This window comes from Bactrocera dorsalis, chromosome 5, assembly GCF_023373825.1.
Source record: "Bactrocera dorsalis isolate Fly_Bdor chromosome 5, ASM2337382v1, whole genome shotgun sequence".
NCBI classification, from domain to species: domain Eukaryota; kingdom Metazoa; phylum Arthropoda; class Insecta; order Diptera; family Tephritidae; genus Bactrocera; species Bactrocera dorsalis.
In genome coordinates, this window is record NC_064307.1 from 58,728,509 (window position 1) to 58,736,890 (window position 8,382).

The following is an 8,382-nucleotide window of genomic DNA, read 5'->3' on the forward strand; positions in this document are numbered from 1 at the left end:
ATACTTATACTTATACTTATACTTATACTTATACTTATACTTATACTTATACTTATACTTATACTTATACTTATACTTATACTTATACTTATACTTATACTTATACTTATACTTATACTTATACTTGTACTTATACTTATACTTATACTTATACTTATACTTATACTTATACTTATACTTATACTTATACTTATACTTATACTTATACTTATACCTATACTTATACTTATACTTATACTTATACTTATACTTATACTTATACTTATACTTATACTTATACTTATACTTATACTTACTTATTGACTGCATACCGGATCATCTGGATCATGGAGAAGTCGCTGGATGAGAGGGGCAGTAAGCTTCTTTACGAATGGGTCGAAGCTTGGGGGGAAGGTTGGTGGAGGGGTCTACTGTAGGGAGCTCTCTATAAAATCCAGCTTCAGACTTCCCGACTATTGCAGTGTTTTCCAGGCTGAGGTTGCAGCCATCAAGGTAGATATGCTGCTCAAAGAGTGTCTACCTTCAGAGAAGTGACCATTCACTCAGATAGCAGAGCGGCGATACTAGCCTTGAACGTATTCACAGTACGTTCAAGGTTGGTCGAAGAGTGTCTGGCGTCACTGTCTCTGGCGGCGAGAGCTTTTATTATAAGACTTGTGTGGGTGCCGAGCCATAGCGGAATCGTAGGTAACTGCAAGGCTGATGAGCTGGCAAGGAAAGGCACCCAAGAATCGCTATCGGTAGAATGGGAACGGGTAGGTGCTCCTGCATTCTCCTGTTCTCTACTACCCTCGCGACTGCTCGGTCAGCGATGGTCCAGCATTGGTACCTGTGCGGTCGCAAAGGCCTTTTGGCCCAAGATAGATCGCAGAAGATCTAGTGATCTCTTTGCCCTCAGTAAGGCTAGCCTCTCATTAATGATGGGGCTCCTGACGGGCCACTGCCCTATTCTCATACATGCTGTAAGACTGGGAATCTTACCGGACGCCGCATGCAGAAGCTGGAAGAAGATGCAGTAGAAACTAGCCAGCACTTCCTTCTTGACTGCCCTGCTTTTGGGAGGTCAAGACTTAAAAACTTGGGGGCACATAGCTTCAGAATACCCGCCGACCTGGCGGGCATAGAAATTAAGCGCCTCTGCAATTTTGTATTGGATACTAAACGGTTTGCCGATATCTAAGTCCGAACACGGGAGTTCGTTTTTCAATGGCTTCACAAAGGACTACTTCTATTAGTCCATGTGCGATCTCTTGATCAGCCATCTAACCTAACCTAACCTAACCTACTTACACTTATACTTATCCAGTATCCCTATGTGGCTCTGGTTAATATTTTCATATCCAATGAGAGAGTTTGCTTATCGTGCACTTGAGTTCTCTAAAATTATTAGATGTTTTCCTTCTTTTTCGTATGTAGTTTGTTTTATTTTAATTTGCTGGCGTTTAGATGCAGTTCTTGCCAACAAATTACATAAACTGTAAAGGTAATTACAAACTAAGGCTACATAGGAACATAGCTTTATGTGCATACTTGTATGTATGTAATTCTATTAAATACTGTGACGCCTTTGTTGCCAAGCCTCATTGTCACACTGCTGTCATTGTCATGTTTATGGTGTGAAACATGATCAGTGGACAGCTCCGCCATTCATTGAAGGCGCCAATATTTTTATACGCTGACAGGCAAATGAGTTTGAGGGATACACGCTGAGTATGAAAATAATGGTGAGTTGAAAGTCCAGTTTGTGATATGAATTTGTTGGCGAATGGAGTTAAATTATTATATTAAGTACATAAAAACTGAAATTTTCCCAACTGCCTGCTTTTTTTCTTTCTTTTTTAACTGCTTAATTTGCAAAAACTGGAATAGTGGATAGAGTGTCCATAAGATAGCAAACTAGACACTGTCGACTTCCAGAAATGTTTACAGAGGCATAAAAAATTTTCTCTTGTAAAATAAAGAGACTTAAAGAGGCTTTAATTTCTCATCATTATCGTTTAGTTTAGAAAAAGTTGTTGAAGTTACATCAAGGCAAAAAATTTAATTTACGGATTCTCCAGCGCATTTTCATGTTTCCTAATTAGTCACTAGTCGATCGCCGTTTATAGAAACTTTTATAAACTTGGAGAGAAAAAATGGATAAATTAAATCTCTCTTTAGACCCTGCATTGCGTATGCATTCACCACGTTCTCCGAATCTGGCTACAGGCAACTTATTTCCGTTCTCGCTTTCATGGGCGCAACTAAAAAGTCTTGCAAAATGTAAAGATAATCGCTGGGACTAAAGTCTATGAGGACGTAAAACTTGCAGAAATATTTTATCTTAATCGAAAAAGGTCGCAAAATCGGAAAAATTAAAACACTAAAATTTAAAATATTTTTCATTAGCTTCTCTTTTTCACACACCATTAGTAAATAGCCCTCCCAAAGTTGTTCTGAATTCAAGATTTTATCACACTAAGAGCTTGATGAATTTGATTTTAATTTTTTTTTTCTGTGCACTCGACGTTTTAGTCTTAGCAACTCCTCCAAACGTAGTTGACAGCTTGAAATACCACAAATATTCACAACAAAAGTTGTTCCACCCCTTAGAAATACAGTCCATCAATGAAAAGTGTAGTAGCTGGTCGAACTGCCGAATAATAGAGACGACTTTGATGGCTTTGCGGTCACTTTCTTTAGAGCAATTTGTGGGCGTTGCAGCAATACTTGACCTGCTTCATGCCACAATACCGCTATAATTGATGGCTTTACCATGCGTTATGTGGCACAAACGGATGAATGGCGGTCAGCCAAGTGCTTTAATAACCAAAAATATGCTTCAGGTATGCCTCTTTGACAGGCTATGATTACTAACCTCACTTTTCTATAGCATACAATACAAAACCCGCATACAAATACATATAAACAAAGCTGGAAACATGTCAAAACATTTGCCACTGTCTGCAAAGCGGCGCAGCACAAAAGCTGACGATAGCCGAAAAAGCAGCTGATTGCACTTAAAATCGGAGCTTAAAGGCGGACTGCTGTTGTTGCTTCTTCTTACTTGTCTGACAGACAAAAGATGTACAAAAATGGCGCGTGTTGTTTGGCCAAAAGAATAGAGCATAAAGGCCTTAACGGCTGCTGTTATTTGTAATAATGTGTGACGCATGCGTATGTGTGCGTGTGTGTGTAAGTGCGTATTGTATTCGAGCTGTTATTGAACAAAGCGTTTTAGCCAAAAGCGGCTTTTCAGTAAAACAAAAACCAGCACGAAAATTTCAAATAAATTAGTTACCTTTGTCCGTTGGTCAAATGTCAATCAGTGCGCCGTGGCGAGCGGCAATTTCAATTATTAAATGCTACAAATTTTTCGAAGCTATTCAAGCAAGTTCAGAGCAAAGCAGCGGCGTATTGATTATTGAAGCGTTGCCCTGCAGCACAGTAGCTACGAAATGTGGTGGCAAAAAGGTAGTTAAAAAGCAGTACACAAAAGATGAAATACTAAAATATCAGAAAAAAGAGAAAAACAAAACAATGAAACGAGCATGCGCACAATTGACTGTGGGCCAAACAAAAAATACAAAATAATTTAAATAAAAATAAAAATAAAATATAATAGTAAAATAAAAAAGAAAACTACTTAGATTCAAATTTGTTGATAAATTTATTGTTATTGATCATATAAAGCGTTTGGAATTTGTAAAAATATGCTTAAATAAATATAAATAAAGCGTGGACGGGTCCTCAGCCGCACTTTTCTTGGAATTAAAACAGAAAAGCAAAATTTCCCGCAAATGTCGAGAATTCGGCTCAAAAAGTGACATTTTCAGTTGAGAATAAGTAGCAGATCTCTACAAATATTTTGTTGGGTTAATGTTGTTGACACAAATGTCCAAGATCGATATCAAACGATTTAATCGACCAGTGCTTGACCCTAGAGACATCTATTGGAAAACGGCGGAATCAAAGTTGTAATAGATTGTAATGGTGACAAACAAATTAATAAAAAGCAACAGTTAGTCATAGATATTAAGCTTCCCATAAAGAGTTGAAGTTTGAATTTCATGGTGCGTTAGAAACATAGTAATGGAGGAAATCGGCATCTGTTTTAGAGAGTAATTGAAATTAAAAGTTTGAAAAGAAGGCGTGATTGCCAACCAATTTCGCTCAGTTCAACAGTAAGTAATAGTTATAACCTCACACACCAAATTTAGTTGAAATCTCTCAAATATTTCCTGAGATATAGGATTGCACCTAAAATTGGCAGGTGCCATGCCCTCCACAGACTTCCATTAAGCACTTTCCTGTCATTGTTGTTTTAAAGTTTTATATTGTTGACTCATTTTTTCATTGAGTTATGGCACTTTTTCCGACAAAACTTTTACTTCGAGAATAGGCGTCGTTATTATCTGATGTTACTCATTTCCTTAGTCTATGAAGAATTTCAAGGAACTTCTTCTCAGTACAAGTGGTTTAGTTAACGTTAGTGGTTTGGAAGATTTGAACATATAAACATGGGGCCGCACCCACTTTATAAAAAAGCTTAGCCCACAAGTGCCTCTCAATACTGCGATTCCCTGCACCAAATTACAGTTTTCTCGTCAACCATGATCATTGATATGCAAGGACGGACGGACGTACGGACGGACAGGCACCCGGATTTCAACTCGCCTCGCCATCCTGATCATTTATATATACATACATACATATATAACCATTAAGTGAACAAAATTATTATATTATCAGCAGCATGTTGCGAGAGTAAAAAAATGCAATCGAAGACTGCTATTACTTAGCTTGAAATTATTAGTATACAGAACTTTTTTTGTTATGAAAAAATCGCTAAAAAACTAAGATTCTCGAGTTGAAAACTTTTCATTTTCTGGGAAAATATAACACATTTTTTATAAGGGGTTCATCCAATTATGGCTTATCCGCCGTTTGCAGAAAGCTCACCTGAACCTTGTTAAAAAATTCTTAAAATTTTCAAAATATATTTTTGCAACAGCATTACCTTCTGAATTACTAAAGTGGGTATACAATGAACTCTGGTAAATTCTAAATGTTTAAATTTAGGATTTTCCACTCAATAACAGAAACTAAGATTCATATCAACTGATTCTTACAATGAAGACAAAATTTCTAACCAAACTGCGCTCTGTCGCTGTTGTAAGAACTTCTTGCTAAGAAGATACCTAAAAATACTCAGGAATCTTTGTAATCAGACTCGACCAGTGATTTGACGGTCCAGGAGGAATTCTCGGAACTTCCTACGTGGTAACCAGCCCTAAAATAGCATGTACCATAAACTGTTCCTAAAATCGTAACTTCTCCTTTTGCCCAGTTCCATGGAGCTACCAATTTGAGTAAAGACTCAATGAGCCTAAGCATACAGAAATATATGCAAGTTGTTTACCATACCGTTTTTTGTATTGTTTTGATACGACCAAAAAATTACCTTAGATATAAGAGTTTTATGTTGTAAAAAATTCTCTGAAAAGCTTGAAACGAAAAGTACTGAGAACGAAGAAAATTAAGACAACTCTCCATTCTCCAAAAAGTTAGACTTTGTGGTTGTAATTACTTCGTCTATATAATATTAGCTCATAATAAAATAGATGCGTTTCAAAAATTAGCTTTGGCTTTGCAGCAATAACCATGAAATTAGAAATATATTTACTGCGTTACTTTTGCTGAGTTTTAAAAACTCCTATAATATTTTCAAGATGACAATATGAAAGCATTCTTCAAGGGAAAATTTAGTTTTAAAGTTTATTTATTTATATTTTTTTAATTGATTTATTTTTTAATTAAAATAAAAATTAAAAAACATTTTTTTGCCTAAATTTTATCCAACTTCAACCCAGTGTGCTTCTAACAACCGCATTATAAGTTATGCTTACGTATATGCTATTGGAACCAATGACAAGAAAACAAAACTCTAAACAATTTCCATAGACTTGAGGGTCAACATAAAGCGTCGAATTGACGTAAGTGCGGCGAAAATGGCCTGCAGGTGACAAAAACTAAAATACAATAAGAATTTTAAATTAGTTGAAGAAATAATATTTCAATCTAATTTTTGCCGCTTTAAACAGTGCAGCGCATTCAAATCACTTAAATTTTGAATTTTTTGTTCGAACAACTCGCTCAGCCTGCGGCGCTGAGCTAAGCTTTCAATTGCGGCTTGATTTCAGCGCAACCAAAATGGTATTAGCAGACACCCTCAGGCCATGACCGCTATCATCAGGCTCCCCAACACCAGCTAGCCAAGTAGTTGTATGTGTGGTGCGTTGGCGAAACAGAAGCGTTGCTGAATTGGTGGCACACAGTGGGCAGTCTCGCTTGCGTGCTTGCGCGTGTATGCGTAGTAGTATTCAGTTAAGCTTTGCTGCGCAGTCGCGGTCATCTTTTCTCATTGTATTATCTTTTATTATTATGATTACCATCTTTTTTGTTTTTAGTCTTTTTTTGTTTCTGTTACGTTGTGTTCATAATTGTGATTAATGGCTTTGCTCGCACCACAAACTGCCGCTGATTGCTACTAGTTGCTTTTATTATTATTATATATTTGGAAAATGATTTAGAAATCTATAACCCCAGTGGGTTTCAATTCAATCAACCGAACAAATTTTGCTACCCGGTTTGTGGGGTATTCCCCACACACTTGTTGTTGTTGCTTATAAGCTAGTTAATATTGTTCTTTTCGTGCGCTAGCTATTGACTAGAAAAATACAAATATCTTTTTGATGAACTAAGTTACATGTGTTCTCCTTGCTATTTAATTAACATTGTTGTGTAATTAAATATGCATGTGGTGCGCTAGGAATAACCCTTAATTAACTAATGATCAATTAACATACTTTTTAGTACTAATAATGTCATTCTCAATACTTAGAAAATGAAAAAACAGAACCGCTTAAACTATAGGCTACTTTTAACGTTCAATATCTTATGGAAAGTGTTGTGAAATCTCTCTCAGAGAGCGAAGGTTTAGGAACACTTACTTCTACAACTAGACAAAAGGTAAAACAAGTATTTATACAAATTCATAAACCACCCCTGGCACATTTATCTTAGCTGCTCACCCAATTGCGATGCTTGCCCAACTGCGATGCTTTTTCGCTGCTGTCTCGACAACGTCTTAATAATACATCGTAAGGATAAGAGTTCTCTAAGCTTAAATAAATGATCCATTTGTTCCATTGTTTGTGTGAGGTTATACCTATACAGAAATGACGAAAGGAAGCCGATTGATGACTTTTTCTACTTCTCTTTAAATTTAAAAACTATGTTGATTTTTGAGAAAAAAAATCCATGCTGTTGATGGGAGAGAGAAAGAAGTTTTGAATACGAATATGATAGAAAATAATAATTGATTACTGGCAAACTTTACAAACATATCTAATTTTTATAATGACCTTTTTTAAAGCCTTCAAAATAAAAAATCTAATAAATGAAAAAAAAATTATTGAAGGAAGGATGAATTGGTCCCTATACTGCATCACTTTGAGAACAAGAGATGCTGGAGATCCCGGCGGAGGATGTCGTTTCTCACATTGAAAGGAAACCACACTATATTGCGCAGAACTTTATTTTGAAAATCTTGAAAAACGTTTAAATTTAAATTCGCTCCCCTACCCTATATTTGAATGCCACACGTCCAGTTCGGCCTAAGTATTACCTTATAAATTAGCCACTTATTGTTCAGACCGAGACGGGATCTTGGCTTAAGAAGCCAGTATAGCTTGACCAACTTTAATTTTAGCTGACTTCTTGTTATTTTTACGTGATCTTTCCAAGTGCGCGTCTTATCAATTGTAATCTCCAAAATTGGTAACAACTGACCATATACAGTCTGTCAAGTAAGAGCGTGGTCCACTTTACCTACAGTTAATGAAAGATTTCGCTCTAACTCCTTCGCGAGCCAATAGAGGGAAGCTTTGATGCATTGTAAACAAGGGTTCAGTTATCATTGATCTTTAGAAAGAAAGACGTTAAACGCCATGAGTGCTAAGTACGCGTCGCGCTACGAGGCTGTGTTCCTTTGCATCCACCCGAAAGTTCCGAAAATGTCGCAATCAATCAATCAGCTAAATATATAAGAAAGTCGAAGTAATTTGTACAAAAGTGGATACAGCGATATATAGTGGCTAAAAATGTCGATGATTCACCAGAATGTGGTTCGATAAGAAAAGTGAACAAAAAACAAAATGATAGTGAATCGGTTTTTCGCGGAATACTGGTTTAGCACTGCGGAAAGGACAAGCAAAATTAATGGCAAAAGATTTAGATATATCCTACGAAACTATCCGATCCCTTTTTCATACTCATGATCTGAAATGGCGCTACACAATGAATAAACCTCTGTTGACTGAAAAACTTGCGACAAAGCGA